The 18,310-nt window shown below is 43.1% G+C and overlaps 1 protein-coding gene and 1 pseudogene across 13 annotated transcripts in view; one reads left to right on the forward strand and one right to left on the reverse strand.

Moving 5' to 3' along the window:
* The window catches only part of mef2aa (myocyte enhancer factor 2aa), a 247,731-nt gene that overhangs the window by 43,586 nt on the left and 185,835 nt on the right, over window positions 1–18,310 (reverse strand). The gene's annotated exons all lie outside the window — the stretch shown is intronic.
* LOC139228388 (U2 spliceosomal RNA) lies at window positions 2,126–2,361 on the forward strand (annotated as a pseudogene).

Raw genomic sequence — 18,310 nt, forward strand, 5'->3', positions numbered from 1 at the left:
CATTTTTTTTATGTCTCTTCCTCTCCCTGCCCCCTCCACCCCAGTACTGACAGTTATAGGTATACATTTGTCCCTTGCTCGCTGACCTACATTGACTCTCGGTTAAGCAACGCCTCGATTTCAAAATTCGCACCCTTATTTTCAAATCCCTCCATGGCCTCGCCCCTCCCTATCTCTAATCTCCTCCAGCCCCACAATCCCCCGAAATGTCTGCGCTCCTCTAATTCTGCCCTTGAGCATCCTTGGTTATAAGTTGCTCGACCATTGGTAGGTGTGCCTTCTGTTGCCTAGGCCCCAAGCTCTGGAATACCCTCCCTAAACCTCTCCGCCTCTCTACCTCACTTTGCTCTTTCAAATCTACCTCTTTGACCAAGCTTTTGGTCACCTGCCCTAATTTTTCCTTATACGGCTCGGTGTCAAATTTTTTCTCTCATAATACTCCTGTAAAGTGCCTTGGGACGTTTCGCTACGTTAAAGGTGCTATATAAATATAAATTGTTGTTGTGGTTGTTGTTGCACTTCTAAAGTACTTTAATCCAATACCCGAACATTTTTACTCTTGTATCCAGAGAAGATACTGCAAGACTCGCTGGTTTCTGGTGCTTTGTCCTACTTAGAATTGTCTGAGAGCCATGCAAAACGCTCAGCTGTTTCCAAATTGTTTGTGGTGGCACACAACCAACAGCCTTCTTCTTTACAACACTGCTTCTCAAATTTCAGAGGCTCACGGTCACAACATACAGACGAAAATAAAAATTCCAGTGTTCTAATTATGTAATACTATTCACACTTCTATCAATTACTTATTTCTTAAAGCAGTAACTATTCTCTTACCCAGTCCTAAACATTCTTGCTTCCCAGTGTCACAGTATTCATTTAAAAACATATTTTGATCGTCAACAATTTAGCTCAAATGCATTAGGAAAAAAAAGTCACAAAACAGGAGAAAAAGTCATACCCTACATACAAAAATGTTACAATGAAAAGGTGCATTCACAATTCAACTACACTGGCACAAAGTGCTGTGACTTTGTGAAGTTACTGTGTAAATGTTGCTTGAATCTAGCACCAGGAGCTGCCCTGACCAGAAGGAAGTGGAGTGAGACTCCCCACAGGAGATAGCTTCACTGTTTTGCTTGGGAGTCAGTCTGGACCTTGGCACCCAATTTACACTCCAAGATTAGCACTGGTGTGAAGCTTTGCACAGACAATGAAGTTGATGAGTGTGAATGCACCCGTAGAGGAAGCTTAATTAACACCAGCAAGAGAAAGCACAAGCAATGATTCTTTTGCATTTTGGTGACTCATTTTAAACTGATCTTCCAAAATGCATGTGGCGGGCTGGAAAATATCTAACCGAGTTCCTAACAAGAGATTCCAGTGCAAGCTGCCCCGACAATACCCTAGCAATCCAACGCTTAGCCTGAAATGATTGTTTTCCCACATTTGTTATGGAGAGCCTGTATAATTAATAGTACGAATACCATATTATTCTTAATTTTATTGTACAATATACATTTTCCTGTTATTTGTACCTGCCTGTTGTGTGTGGTTTTATTTGTGGTTTTGAGTCTATCTAGCCTCCCTTCCAACTAATTTCCTGTTTACTGATTCTTGAGCTGCTTTAGTCTCTGATGATTACTTGTTTATCATGCACTCTGTACGTCCCTTACAAAATATAATGTAACACAATGGTCTGCAATTACTATTCATTTGTTTATGATTTTAGGGCAAGCTGTTACATAACTGCAACACGTTATATGTGGCATAATTTCAATAGTATTTAGAACAAAAAAATATTAGCGTCGTCTTTGAAGTGCCATTAACAATTTGACCTGCTGGGGAGATTATAACCGCCTCCCCCCCCCACACACGATGGCGGGAGAGAAATTAGTAAAAAAAATATGAAACCAGACACCCAAAGTGCCTCCTTCCAGTTGAACTGTGGCAGGTTTAGGGTTGGCAGAGTATCCCGCTCTGGAGAGGCGGGTCAGCGATTATAATATGTAAGTGAGGGTCCGTGCCTCAGATTTTGGCAGCCGGCTGCACTTAACGGTTGTGGGCCATGTTTCCCAGGGCTTGGGAAACCCAGGAGTGGAAGGAAGGCAGCCAGGAGCTGCCAGATCCAGCAGGCAAGTCCTTTTGGCTAAGATCAAGTGTAGTACCGTTTCTGACCAGCCACCATGACCCCAGGGTGGTTCCTCCCTGGTCAGGAAGGTATATGCTTGCATTTTTGGAAACAGGAGGTGGGTGGGGAGGTTTGACCCATCCACCTCCACGGAGGTGTGTGGGGGACCTGACCCATCCACCTCCATGGCACGAACCTGGTATTGCAGTACTTCCTGGAACGGTGCAGTGGCTCTAGGCCTTTTGGCTAAGAGCATTGGCGCAGAGTGATCCTTGGCATGTGCAAGGTGACCTCTGGCGTTTGTGATTTGACAAAGAATTGGAACGATTGGCTACGAATTTAAAAAAAAAAAAAAAAAGTGCTTTCCCAGCACTGCTTGTGGGCCAGGAGGAGCGGGAGGGCTTCCATGTCCCCACCCTCACCACCCCACCCGTCCCCCTCAATCTCTCCCTCCCTCGTTGCCATGCTCAGAGTCCTCCTTCCCACCCTGGATCTTCTCGATTCCTGGGGACCGTCCCCAGCTGCTGCCTTCTACTTCTACCAGAGGCCTCTCTCTCTTCTCTTCTCCCTCCCTCCCTCTGCCGCCGCGCCCCTCCCCCCCACCACCCCCGCAGTAGCTGCTTAGCTGGTTGGCTGCAAAAACGGAGTTAAAAAAAAATTCTAATAAGGTCCTGCCGCTAAATTCGGGAGCACCTCCACCTTCCTAGGATTTCCTGGCTCGCTACCTCCCCACCCACCTAAATACCGAGGTCATTGGCTCTAGTTCACATTCTTAGCACTGTGTGCACTGATCTCTTTGGTAGTTAAAGATTTTCTGCCCATTACTTTAACAATTAATGGCATCTTCAAATACACTCACGTCGTCGCAGAAATAACTCAGCTTATTTCCGTTATATGCGTGTTTTAAGATTTTACGTAATAACCTGAAGGGACTTGCTGAATAAACTTTGGTTCAGTGAATATTAATAGGCCAGCAAATAAAATGAAAGACTAAGCAGTTTTCAGGGATGGTGGCCCAGATTTTCCTCCTCCCGTCGGAATGCTACCCGCCTCCCATACCTGCTGTCACACTTACCCATTCCCCTGGGTGCGAGCCAAGGATTTAAGCAGGGCAAGATTCTGGCAGAATCCCTGCAACTGGGAGCCCGCTGTTGCAGTTCAGCAATATTTGGCAGTACCACTTGGGACACTCACCGCAAGGCAAGAGGAAAAACAGGAGCACTTAAAATTGGGCAGGACAGAAAAGCTACACGATTTTTGTTTTCAATTTCAGAAAGCTCTGTAGGATCCCTGTGGGACCTCACTGAAGTAGTAAGGGGCTTTGAGAGGGAGAGGAATCCACGAGGGCCCTCTCTCTCTCTCTCGCTAACAGGCTGCTTAGCAGGATTGCTGCCATTACCCTGAGCGCAGCAGTGGCACAGTAGGGGAGGCAGGGAAATTGGATAGGTTACCAGGCAAGTGGGCGGTGAAGGGGAATAATTTTCCTCACTTTATATTTGTATTAAACCCGGTTCATTGTTTTCTCTTCTATTTCCCCTCTGACCATTTATGCACTCTTGCATCTCCTACAGGAGGCGAGTTATCCTAAAGTGTGATTCCCCACGTGGTAAAATAGCTCACTGAAGCAACAATTTTTCACACATGAGCCGACAGAGCAAGTATCAATGGTTTATTTGATGACAGGAACTGTTACAACAGAGATCTATATTTTCTGCATTTGACACGCATACATCCAAAGTGAAAGAAAGACTTGGATTTTATATAGAGCCTTTCGCGACCACCGGACATCTCAAAGCGCTTTACAGCCAATGAAGTACACTTGGAGTGTAGTCACTGAAGTAATGTAGGAAACGCGGTAGCCGGCTTGCGCACAGCAAGCTCCCACAAACAGTAATATAATGACCAGATCATCTATTTTTAGTTATGTTGATTGAGGGATAAATATTGGACCAGGATACTGGGGATAACTCCCCTGCTCTTCTTCGAAATAGTGCCATGGGATCTTTCACATCCACCTGAGAGAGCAGACAGGGTCTCGTTTTAACCTCCCATCCGAAAGACGGCACCTGCGGCAGTGCAGCACTCCCTCAGCACTGCACTGGAATGTCAGCCTAGATTTTGTGTGCTCAAGTTCTTGGAGTGGGACTTGAATCCACAACCTTCTGACTCAGGGGCGAGTGTGCTGCCCACTGAGCCACAGCTGACGAAATCAAGGTGCAGCATTGGACGGTGGAAATCGTGGCCAATGTCAGGATTGTAAGGCCAGGAAAACGGAGCTCCTTTGTGGTGCCCCTCCAGCACTGCAGCAAAGAGCAGCTAATTCAGCACAGGCCAGAGCTTTATTTCCAATTCAGCTTTTGCATGTGGTGCGCACTGGTAAACATAAACGCCCCGTAAAATGTAACTTGAAGGAGATCAAGGAAAGGGGGGAGGTCTTTGAACTGTAAAATAAGGAGTATCTGTTCACTGAAATCCTGATGCACATGGGCCGGTATCGTGAATGCACGGTCCTGGCGGGAAGCCAATTGCTCCGTAGGGAAATAGTGGGGAATCTTCGGCATGCTCCTGGTAATTTTCCATCCATTAATTTTAATGGACAGAAAATCGTGGGGAATGTCCCTGCAATTTCCGGATGAGTGTTGATGCCGGGAGTGCTCATTGGTAATATCGGCCCCATGTACGTTGAAATTCAAAGCAGCCAGAGTAAACACGCGAGAAAGTTCAAGCATAAACTGTAAGTTCGAACGCCATCTGAATATACTGTTGCTGCGATCGTCGTAACCTCTTTCACCATATAGAATTACATCCTCAACCTCCAAAAAACAAACTGGAAATCCTTTTAATCTGAAGCGGAAAGTCTGCAGAGAGAGCTTTTGAAAATACTTGGCATATATTTTGTCTTCGATACACCAACCCTGCCTAAACTTCCACTAATGTACAGGATCACTAAATCAGCACACGGCAAACAGGTGGTATCATTTCTAACACCCGTCAGCTGTGCAAGGCTTTGATCTTCCATCCTAGCCAATCAGCTGGCTACTCCGTGCACCATGGCCATACATGGTTCTGTTATTTGGTGCCCTGAAGGTCATGAAGTGCGAACCCAACTCGCTCTTGCTGCCAGCTCAGGCACTTTGCAGCACTGATACGAGCAAAGCAAACATTCACCCTCCGCTGGGAAAAACGCTCAGCAGACCGGCTTCTGCTACCGTTTCTGGAAGTCTTTGCTCGCTGCGACTCTGGAGGGGCTGTTATCATCACAAGGGAGCTTGAAGCAACAGCACTCCATTAAAACATAACACGCCATGAAGCTTTTCTGATATCCAAGTCCTGTCACCTTATCACTTCATTTGAGGTTCAGCTTTCAGCCCTAAAGCCATGAAATAATTTTGTTCATTTTTTTTTTTAATCATTAGTCAGTCAGTCGCTCAATAGCATGAACCTTGTTCGGTATACAAGAGTACATCTGGAATGCTGTAATCTGTTAACAAGGCCCAATGAGGGCTTTGGGAGAGATATAAGCCTCCATTTTCTCAGAGACCGCATTTTCACTTTGATAAGAGCTGTGCTTGGTAAGAAACACAGGAGGCCGTGACTGCTGCTTGCTGCCTTTGCAGCTTGTTTAAAGATTTTTTTTTTAAATTCCGCAAGAATTGTTCAGCTAAAGTTATTAAACTTAGCACAAAAAAAATCCTTTGTAGTTCCGTTCTCATGAGTAAAGGTAGATCTACTATAAAAGTGATAAATCTGATAGTTTTGGAAATCAGAGCTACCTTTTTTTTAAAAAAAAGAAAAAGATTTACATTTATATAGCGCCTTTCACGACCACCGAACGTCCAAAAGTGCTTCACAGCCAATGAAGTACGTTTGGAGTGTAGTCACTGTTGTAATGTGGGAAACATGCCAGCCAATTTGCGCACAGCAAGCTCCCACAAACAGCAATGTGATAATGACCAGATAAACTTTTGTTTTGTTATATTGGTTGAGGGATTAATAGTGGCCAGGACACTGGGGATAACTCCCCTGCTCTTCAAAATAGTGCCATAAGATCTTTCACATCCACAGAGAGCAGACATGTTTAATGCATCATCTAAAAGACAGCACCTCCGACAGCGCAGCACTCGCTCAGCACAGCCCTAGATTTTTTTTTAATGTGCACAAGTCCCTCGAGTGGGACTTGAACCAACAACCTTGTGACTCAGAGGTGAGCATGCTACCCACTGAGCCACAGCTGACACTATGGATACTCTAAAGGAGATAGCTGTAGTCAACTGGACTGAATTTGCACAAATGGGAAAGGTCTGCCTCAACGATTTGGGGAATTCACTGCACTTCCGTGATAAAGTGAGAAAGTTTTACTTACGAGCCAGAAAAAGTCACGATCATTGTACATATTTGGGAACTAATTGGATTAAACATTAATGCTAGTAGCACATCAAAACGGCAGTTATTTCCTCAAAGTATTCCATGTTGGTATTTTGTTTTTATCTTAAGCGTACCTTGTTTTAATAGTTTTCTTTTAATTTTACTCCCCTATGAAGTAACTGATTCATGCTAAGGATATGATGTCACAGGTGCCAACTACTCACAGGTACCGTGTCCAAGTGGCCATTCTTCACCTAGCAACAACAGCTTAAATTTATATAGCGCCTTTAATGTAGAAAAAAGTCCCAAGGTGCTTCACAGAGGCGTAATCAGAAAAAAAAAGTAAACATCAGCAGGCTATTTAACCATAGGTGGCATCACAGTCCAAGCATGATCCTGTTAACACACACACGGCTCTGTTCCACACTGGGCAGTGCACCTCACTAACTGAGCCATCAGAGGAATTTACGTTTTTCAAATGTAAGCCAAATATGATCACCGGCAATCAAATGATGCTAACAAACTCATCGCTTTCAATGTACATGTGTATCTGCTCCCATAGATTTACTAAACTTTTGCCCATCTATTTCTATTGCTAACTTAAAATGTGTTCAGGTTTAGGACAGTTATAACTTTTTGTAGGCTAGCTGTTTGAAGGTGATGTTTTTAAATCACAAAAAGATCATGAAACTTTGTTATACTGAATCTAAGAAGCAGAAAAAGATGCAGCTAATGTTTTTCAACAAACAATCTGTTCTACTATCTCTTATATACAAAAAAAACTCTTGCAACTGAAAACCTGGGTTCCAATAAAATAAAACTTGCACCTAGATCTGTCTTCTTGTTGTAAGCTAAGAAGAGACTGCTAAAACCCATGGCCCACCACAAGTGACAGGTAACCATCACCACTGCAGACAAACCTTGAATTATAGCAGATGCATCTTAAAGGCAATGGCTGTGCTATGGAGTACATGATAAAAAGCTATACTTCTGTGCATCAATTATTTTACCATCTATAAACACTAGCCACTAATTACAATGAAAATTATTTGCAACTTAGTATTTTTAGTTATTTTTAAAACAAACAGAAGTGGTAAGGATGCAGTGCAAATAATGTGAATGTTGTAAATTTGTAACAAACATTTTGGGGTCTATATTAAAATTTGTACTTAGCTGCAGCACATTAGTAGACTGCGAGGATAGCAGATGTGAGGAAGTTCTGCTAAACCATTAGAAATCACTGGTTAGTCCTCAGCTGGAGTATTGTGCCCAATTCTGGGCACTGTACTTTAAGAATGTCAAAGTCTTGGAGAGGGTGCATAGGAGATTTATACCAGGGATGAGAGACTAGAGAAACTGGATTTGTTTATTCTCCTGAGAGAAGAGAAGGTTAATGGGAGTTTTAATAGAGGTGTTCAAAATTGTGAGGGGTTTGGAGAGAGTAAGTACGGTGAAACGATTTCAACTGGTAGAAGGGTCAGTGACCAGAGGACAGATTTAAGATAATTGGCAAAAGAGCCAGAGGGGAGATGAGGAGATTTTTTTCCCCCGCAGCAAGTTATGATCTGGAATACACTGCCTGAAAGGGTGGTGGAAGCAGAATCGATAGTAACTTTCAAAAGTGAATTGGATATCTACTGGAAAAGGAAACATTTGCAAGGCTATGGAAATAGAGCAGGAAAGTGAGACTAATTGGGCTGCTCGTTCAAGGAGCAAGTACAGGCAAGATCGGACAAATAGCCGCCTTCTGTGCTGTATGGTTCTATGAAATAGACATCAAGTGTGTCCGACATCTATTAGGTCATGTCACTTCTTGAGGCTAAATTAGTGATTTTCCATAACCTGAAGTACATCATAATCCCAACAGTATTTAAGCATTCTAACCAGCTGATAACATTTGAAATGATACAGGGCTGAAATATAATACCGTCTTTCCAGCTTTCTCATAAAATTTGTATTAGGAAATTAAGATGCATAATTAAGCACAATGAAATGAAAGCTTCCAGGACATCCACAATGATCATTAATTCTGTGTTATAGTATATTCCCACTGAATATAGTTTCTCATCAATTTGAGACTTTAGTATGACAAAAAGATCTATAACTTGCAAGATTATCTCGGTGCCTTCTGCGAGCTGCTGTCTAGCAAAAACCACAGCCTACGAGCATCGCTTGGAAAGCGGCCAACTTGCAAAAAAATGTTCTTCTCCCTATGGATTATCGCTCTGCTATACAAACTTCACTATGAAAGAGAATCATACAGTGTGCCCAACACTCGGGGTGAACCGGGGCTTAGGGTACTGCTTCACTCTTTCTAAAAATGCTGTTCATTTGTACTTTGTAGCTTCTGATAGAGCAAAATGTGTAAGCAGAACATGCAGTCCAAAAGTCAGCAATAGTAATTTAGAACTGCAAACAAATTAGTGTAGTCTGCCATTGCATGTATTACCACAGGGTACTGAGTAATAACAACATAAGCAATAGAAAAAAACCCTTTCAAAGCTCTCCCCACTACCTCCACTCCAGTAAAACTAAAAATCAGAAGGCTAAAATGTTCAAGATTGTAAATAATTACAATGGAGAAAAACGTTCGAGCTATCTTACATTTCCAATGTAACAAATATACAAAACAAATGCCCTATATAATAGATCGTGTGGCAGGAATTACAAAAGTGTAAATCAGACTGGTAAGAGTTGATAGCTTCATGAATCATGACAATGAATCCATGGGAATATCAGGAGTCAGAGACTGAATTACAATCTTTAATTCCCAAATATTATTTTCTCTGATACATGCCAGCTACATTTCAAAGTAGACAAGTAAACACAGGCAACACACACATTGAGCTCCAGTTTCGGCTCGAGTTGCTCCTATTTTTTTGGAGCAACTAGTTTAGAATGGAGTATCTTAGAAATTGCAATTCTCAGCATTTAGGTTGCTCCAATTCTAGTGAGTTAGAATAGTTTCATTTTAGAACATTTTTTTCCCCCAAAAGTGGGCGTTACCAGCCACTTAGGCCTGCTTGGCAAGTCTAGGCAGCAAAAACTTAATCCAAACTAACTTAGAATGGAGTAAGTGTCGATTTTTGTACGCTCAGAAAAACCTTGCCGACACTTTATAAATTAGGCGCAGGGAACGAGAGATTGGCGGGGGGGGGGGGGGGGGAAGGGGGATGGGGAAGGCAAGTTAGGGGATTTTACAAGCATTAAACACTTCACTTTTACAAATAAAGAGCCATCATCAATAATAAATGATAAATAAATCAATAAATCAGCCAATAAATCAATCAAAATTTTTTTTTTAAATAAATAAAAAATTAAAAGTTTCTACTCACCGTCTGTAGCACCGGGAGCCCTCCAACAGAGTGCTGGGACGGGCCCCCCCCCCCACAGGAGATGCCGGGCAGGCGGGCCCCACCGCCGCCGCTGAGGACTTCCCGCCCCCAGGAGATACCGGGCCGCCGCCCAGGACTTCGGGCGGGGCCAGCCCCCCAGCCAATGCCGGATCGCCATCGACGAGGACGCCACTTCGGGCAGGGCCCGTACCCAGCGAGATGTCGGGTGGGCGGGCCCCGCCGGCCGACGAGGAGTTCGGGCGGGGCCTGCCCCCAGGAGATGCCGGGCGGGCCGCCGCGGAAGAGGTCAGGCCACTCGGCCCAGGATAAGGGCGACGTCCCTTCGGCCCGGGATAGGGTCGTCTCCCGGAGACGAGACGCGCGGGGAGGGCCAGGAGCTACTGCGCACGCGCCCGGCTGCCGGCACTGCTTTTGGCGCAGGGCTGTAACTCCGCCCCCAGCAGCACCTACTGCGCCGCGCCGAGCTGGAAACGGGCCGACAGTTGTCGGAGAATCGCACGGTAAGTATTCGCCGCAATTTCTGTTCTACAAATTAGGTAGGCCTCTCCGATGTGAGCCGTTCTAGCGGGGATCCGAAACTTGAGCCCAATATAACTGCTCCACTGGCAAAAATGATGGGGTCCTCCTGTCAGCACGAGGGTTCCCACCCAATTTTCATAGTTCTCTCACTAGGGTGGCAGTGAGGAATAATGTGCATCCATACTGGTAGAAATGTTAATGGAAAGTCTGGTCACAACAGTGCAAATGAAAATAGGTCAATGGCATTAAACAACACACATCTGGGCAGGCAGAGGTTGCAGGGCCACAATTAATATTTTAACATGATCAACCTTTAAAATCAGACTGTGAGTGCATCTTAATTTTTTTTTTTTAATTTAAGCTGTTCAAAGGCAAGTGCCACGTTTTGCTTCAAAGGATGTTGTACATGTTGGAAATTAGACAGCCCCATATACACCATGCTATGAAGTAATGAGCATCAAGTAGGAAGAATTACAGGGCTAACATCCTCTGAATACCAATACTGCTGCGAATATTGTATACAGTTAAAAAGCAGCAGTGATTGATATTTCTTCTAAACCATACTCAAGGTTATTAAAATCTGTGTGTGGGGGGGGGGGGAAAAAAGAGTTTTATACGGCAGCGAGGTTCTGCTTTAAATATGCAGATCGGACTCAGATGACATAATTGGGACCTGGCTGCAATGTTAACCCAAGCTGTTGCGGCTTCCCTGCCGGCCAACCTGCCGGCAAGTGGATCCGGGGCCAGAAAAGTAAGTGAGTTACAAAATAAAAGTGTTCCTCGTGGGCCAGGAGGAGCACGAGTGGTCCTCCAAGCACCACATGCAAATCTGGGGCCTCCCCTCTCGCTTCCCCGACTGCCACGTACCCTCCACCCAACTCGCTATACACTTACCCGACGGCTGGGACCATTCCTGCGGGTCCTCGGTGGCTGCTTCATACCACCTGAAATCCCACTCCCACCCACTGGTCAGCTAACCTGGTCAGCAAACCCACCAGGTTTGGCCTGAGACTGCGGAGGGGCTGGGCAATTTGCCACCTTGACCCCCGGGAGTTAAAATCTGAACTATTAGTTTCCAGGAAGAAAAATTATTGATCACATTCAGTAACTGAATTTGAATGACAACTTTTCAAAGTACAATAATTATTAAAGCACAGATCAAAGGCTGTGCTTTGTGAATTAAGACACTGGTTCCCATTAACTGATGAGGTGCATTCCACTGGCTCTATCGAACACATATCCACAGCGTAATCAAGACAACCTCCGTAACATCACCCGTCTCTGCCCCTTTGCCTCAGCCTATCTGTTGCTGACGCCCTCATCCATGCCTTTGTTACCTCTAGACTTAACTATTCCAACGTACTCCTGGCTGGCCTCCCACATTCTATCCTACGCAAACTAGAGGTGATCCAAAACTTGGTTGCCCATGTCCTAACTTGTACCAAGTACCGCTCACCCATCCACCCCTGTGCTCGCTGACCGACACTGGCTTCCGGTTAAGCAACGCCTCGATTTCAAAATTCTCCTCCTGATTTGCAAATCCCTCCATGGACTCGCCCCCTCCCTGTAATCTCCTCCAGACCCACAACCACCTCCCCGCCCCCCTTCACCTCCAGTGTCTGCGCTCCTCTAATTCTGCCGCCTTGAGCATGCCTGATCATAAATCACTCAACGTGCCTTCTGTTGCCCAGGCCCCAAGCTCTGGAACTCCCTGCATAAACCTCTCTTTCCTCTTTCAAGATGCTCCTTAAAACATACTTCTTTGACCAAGCTTTTGGTCACCTGCGCTAAATTCTACTTTGCGGTTCGGAGTCAAACTTTTTTAATCTCATAATACTCCTGTGAAGCGCCTTGGGACATTTCACTACGTTAAAGGTGCTATATAAATACAAGTTGTTGTTGCAGTAAAAAACTTGTAAGCGAAGCATAGAGATTCTTACTATAATCAGATTAACTGAATGAAATGTTATATTCCACTGCGCAAATGGATTGGGAAACTATAACCCTCAAGTTAGGAGACCAAAACTGTACACAATACTCCAGGTGTGGCCTCACCAAGGCCCTGTACAACTGTAGTAACACCTCCCTGCCCCTGTACTCAAATCCCCTCGCTATGAAGGCCAACATTGTAAAGTCCTGTCCCCTCAGCGAAGGTTCACCAGACTGATTCCCGGGATGGTGGGACTGACCTATCAAGAAAGATTGGATCAAATGGGCTTGTATTCACTGGAGTTCAGAAGAATGAGAGGGGATCTCATAGAAATGTTTAAAATTCTGACAGGTTTAGACAGGTTAGATGCAGGAAGAATGTTCCCAATGTTGGGGAAGTCCAAAACCAGGGGTCACAGTCTAAGGATAAGGGGTAGGCCATTTAGGACCGAGATGAGGAGAAACTTCTTCACCCAGAGAGTGGTGAACCTGTGGAATTCTCTACCACAGAAAGTTGTTGAGGCCAATTCACTAAATATATTCAAAAAGGAATTAGATGTAGTCCTTACTACTAGGGGGATCAAGGGGTATGGCGAGAAAGCAGGAATGAGGTACTGAAGTTGCATGTTCAGCCATGAACTCATTGAATGGTGGTGCAGGCTCGAAGGGCCGAATGGCCTACTCCTGCACCTATTTTCTATGTTTCTATGTTTCTATAACGTTTCTGCCATAATGGTGATTGGCTACATCAGTGGTGAGGTTAAACACTGCTTTGTATTATTTTATTAGCAATCTTACTTATGGTATTGAATGGTTTGTTTTTTCTGGGTTGATATTGCACTGTATCCTGAAGGTTAGTTCTATTAAGATGAAGGCACTATCAGGGTAATTCTCCGAGGCTCCACTGCTTGAACACAGCAGCAGAGGTAAGCCTACAACACTGCCGCCCCGACAATTTAACCCGCCTATCAAAAGCAGACACTGGCAAAGTTATCCCTCACACATTATACTTTTAATTGAATTTTAATAGCCAAAAAGGAAAATGCCTGCAAGGGACAATTTCAGTCAACAGATTGTTATCCTTTCCTTGCAAAAATCACACTTGCTTTGTTGAATTAACTCCTAAAATAGAACCAAATAAGATCTGGAAGTTAAAAAGCATGTCTACAACAATTTAGAATTTAATTAATTTATCTGCACCACGCAATTTATTACCATCAATGTGATTGGAAGCAGGTGGTTATTGTTAATGATGACAAGTGCTATATTGCACTTCTGAACACTTCAAAAAATGTTATTCATGTTTTTGCCGAAATCTCGACTGAAGTATCTGCCGCCCGACAGACTGTGCAACCATTTTGAAGAACAGTTAGTATCAGAGTGTTTGATACAGAGGTCACAGAATACAATCCATTAGAGCTGTGTGATATAGATTGCATTGCAAGCAGTCAATCATTTGACAAAACCATTTTAAAAGTTGGCTCGAAAGCACAATTTCTTAAAGAAATCAAGACAGGTTTAGACGGTGGGTAATTTGATGCTTCCTCAGGTTACTGTGCACAGTTTATATTTTAGTATTAGTCGTTAACAATACAACTTTGACAGTGTCAATAGAATTTTTTGCAACCAGTTGAAATAGGAAACTAGAGTATCCAGCACTCAATTTTAAATATATCATGCTCATGATCATTTCATCAAAGTACTGCACATATTAAAATAGGTTTATTCCCAGATTCACATATACCCATCCAATCTGAATGAGCCAAGTAATGCTATGTGAACAAAAATGTTAATTTGCCATATCCCAATGCTCTATACAAAGTTTCCTTGCATCTTCTGTTTCGAATGTCACCTTTTAGTATGTGTTGTGCACTGACCTTTGATATACGCAACCTCTTTAGGTCAGTAAGGAATTAACCAAGTGCGCATAATAACGTTTCAGCAATCTTTGTAAATTGTGCTTGGCCAATGAAAAATCAACAACAAAAATCAGAATGTTAAACTGCTGCTGGACTAATGCGTTTCTGAGATCTAGAAATGATTGTTTCCAATGCATCGGGATAATATTATACAGATGTCTCCACAATTTGGGTTCAGTGTTTCTGCAGTTTCTTTTTTTCTCTTCAGATGCAGCTGCTATGACTGATTCAATTTTTTCGAACAGCTCAACCAAGATCAAAAGAACAACGGGTCGAATCCAAGCTGCCTGCAGAAAAACTGCCGCTCACTCCCGGGGCATCTAACTACCAGTTTGTCCTTCACTGCTGCTCTTTGCCTACGCCTCCCATGCCCTCTCTAACCTGCATTAGCCTTGTCCTCCCTCCTTGCCTCACATCTACCACAATTTCCCCTCAAGAGCATCTATGCTATTTTCCTCAACTGTTGCATTTGGTAGAGCGTTCAACATTCTAATCACTCTCTGGATAAAGAAATTTCTCCTGAATTTCTGATTGGTGACTATCTTATATTTGTGGCCCCTAGTTGTGGACTTACCCACTCACCTTCTCTGAGTCTACCCGATCGAACCCCTTCATGATTTTAAAGACCTCTATCAGATCACTTCTCACTTTTCGCTTTTCTAGAGGAAAGAGCCCCAATCTGTTCAGTCCTACAGATTAACCACAATTATGTAACAATTATATCCCAAAAAGTTAGTTTGCAGGTGCAGCAGGTAATCAGGAAGGCAAATGGAATGTTGGCCATCATTGCGCGAGGGATGGAGTACAAAAGCAGGGAGGTCCTGCTGCAACTGTACAGGGTATTGGTGAGGCCGCACCTGGAGTATTGCGTGCAGTTTTGGTCACCTTACTTAAGGAAGGATATACTAGCTTTGGAGGGGGTACAGAGACGATTCACTGGGCTGATTCCGGAGATGAGGGGGTTACCTTATGATGATAGATTGAGTAGACTGGGTCTTTACTCGTTGGAGTTCAGAAGGATGAGGAGTGATCTTATAGAAACATTTAAAATAATGAAAGGGATAGACAAGATAGAGGCAGAGAGGTTGTTTCCACTGGTTGGGGAGACTAGAACTAGAGGGCACAGCCTCAAAATACGGGGGTGCCAATTTAAAACAGAGTTGAGAAGGAATTTCTTCTCCCAGAGGGTTGTGAATCTGTGGAATTCTCTGCCCAAGGAAGCAGTTGAGGCTAGCTCATTGAATGTATTCAAGTCACAGATAGATAGATTTTTAACCAATAAGGGAATTAAGGATTACGGGGAGCGGACGGGTAAGTGGAGCTGAGTCCACGGCCAGATCAGCCATGATCTTGTTGAATGGCGGAGCAGGCTCGAGGGGTTAGATGGCCTACTCCTGTTCCTAATTTTTATGTTCTTATGTTCTTATGTCAATATTTAATCTAATATATGTATTTATGCAACAGATGTAACATTATGATTCAGGAATAAAACTATTCAACTAAATACCAATTGTTAAAATCTTTACTACCTACTTAAACTGTAAATAACATGTTTACTTACACACTGCAAATAAAAGCCACAACATAGTATTTTGTGTCACATTCAGATAAGAGCTCCTATAGCAAAAGCCCTTAGTTCTCACATACCGAAACACGAGGTGACTTTCATCTGCAATTTCTGTTAGTTGAGAATGGCACTAAATTAGGACAGTTTTATTCCTTAACATTAATGAAACCAAGCAATTTATTGAAAAGTAAAATAATTCTTTAGCAATTATAATTCTTGATCCCATTGTAACAATTATTGACTGTGGCAGTAAGTTCTTTGTTTAAGCAACATCGGCGATTTTAGAAATAAAAACTTGTCTTTCAAAACTAAAGCCCGCCGCAATTATTTCACTGAACTAGAGCTTTGTGAATGGATGTAGAACCTCAAGGGTCCCCAAAACCCAGGCAACATGGCACTACAAACATACTGACAAGCAGCATTTTGGAGACACAGGTAACAAGTGGACGAGGGGCTCAGAGAGCAAGGGGAGTGAGAGTGAGAGCGTGCGCGAGAAAGAGAGCAAGCACATGAGAGAGCGTGCAAAAAAAAAAAGTTTGATTTATGTAGCATTTGTCTTTCAAAACACGGCATATAGTCTTGAATGAACAGTGGAAATTTCACTTCTTGCAATCTGGCACATGGAATGTGGTCAGAACTATATTTTTCAGAACCATGCGGGTGACATATGTAAATTATCAATGGTTAAAAATACAAAATTTTATACTGCTCGATACAGGCTTTCCTCTTGATATAAAGTTGATTGAAAAAGTACACTTGAAAGACAGGCGAGCAAGACCAGTAAAAAGCAATAGTGAACTATTCAATTGTAACTACTGATACTCTGAAGTTTGCTTATAGTCTAAAATGGAAGTTATCAGTTAAAAAGACTATGATTATGTGGAGAAAATAGTGTATAATTGAGTCAGGGTGAAGAGGATGTAAAAAAGAAAAGTACTCGCATTTATATAGTGCCTTTTCACATCCTCAGGATGTCCCAGTGTTCTTCCCAGCCATTTAATTACTTTCGGAAATGTAGTAATTCTAGATTTTATAGGCAAGCAAAGCAGACATTGTGCAGGCAGCAAGCTCCCACAAACAGCAACGAGGTGAATGACCACTTGATCTGTATTGGTTGAGAGAAGAATGTTAGCATGGGCACCAGGAGATGGGATGTTCTGTGGCCACTCGAGCAGGCAGACAGGACCTCAGTTTAGCGTTTCATCTGAAAGATGGCATCTCTGCCGTGGAGAACTCCCTCAGCACTGCACTGAAGTCTCAGTCGAGATTATGCACTCCAGTCCCACAATGGGACTTCAGCCCACAATCTTCTGATTCTGAAGCACGAGTGCTAAAACTGAACAAGGCGGACATGAAAACAAAGAGGGATAACACAGCAAGAATGCAGGTCAGTTATACAAAGGAAAAGGAAAATTATCCCAGCAGAGATTTCATTAATAACATTCCATTGATAGTGCTAAGTATGTTTGAATAATTTTATAGGTCTCATTTGAATTGAACGTTTAACAGAATATTCATAACTGTAATGTGTAACCAGGAATACGTCAAGATGATCAGTAAATATTTATCTGAATTCCACTACACGGAACATTGAATCCACCTTTTGATACAGCTGCTGTCAAATGCAATGAGACAACTGCCTGGTGTCAGTTTCATTGCAGTGTGATAGAGTTCAGCCATAAAGATGTAATGCAAAAGGATGAAATGTAACTCCCAAAAAAAACAAGCAGTTTCTATCACGGAGTCAGCCCTGATGCAAGATAGGCTGCGCTTCTCAGAACCATCTGTGCAGTACAGCCATTGTGCTCGAGAGTGATTGTATTCGCTAACAGGTGATTCTGCTGTGCAGTTCAGTGTCTTTCCTTTCAATCAGGGCAACTGCACCAGCATACACACCTGTATTTATACAGGAGGTCTAATTCTACCAGAAGAGGTGGTAAATATGTGCAAATTTCATTTAATAATTTGAACATATTTGAATTTTGTTCCTCTCGAAAAATAAAACCAGACTTTTTAATGTGGAAAAACATTCTAAGGCATAATTAGACAAAAATGGATGCCGAGCCAAAGGAAATATGAAGGCTGGTGGCTAAAAGCTCAGTTGCCATGGTTTTTGCATTCAAGTTAAATTATATGCAATACTCCAGCTGTGGAGATCCCGCCTGCTTATTATTTTGCTAAACACTATTTTCCCCGTGTGCGAATCAAAGGAAAATATATATTTTATAATTCACACTGAGGATGTGGGTGTCACTGGCATTTATTGCCCATCCATATTGTTACTCGAACAGAGCGGCTTGCTAGGTCACTTCAGAGGGCAGTTGAGAGTGGTTAGTATGGGATTGGAACCATGTATAGGCCACGCCTTGCATAGAGGACAATGGTGAGCCTTTTGGGGTTTTACAACAATCCTATGTATTCATAGCCACTTTTACTGATACCTGCTTTTTATTACCAAGAATCAACAGAAAATGTTCCATCTGTAAATAGTTAGTCTCTCAAGTTAATTTCCAAAGAACAAATGAGA

This window comes from Pristiophorus japonicus, chromosome 17 (assembly GCF_044704955.1).
Source record: "Pristiophorus japonicus isolate sPriJap1 chromosome 17, sPriJap1.hap1, whole genome shotgun sequence".
Lineage (NCBI taxonomy): Eukaryota > Metazoa > Chordata > Chondrichthyes > Pristiophoridae > Pristiophorus > Pristiophorus japonicus.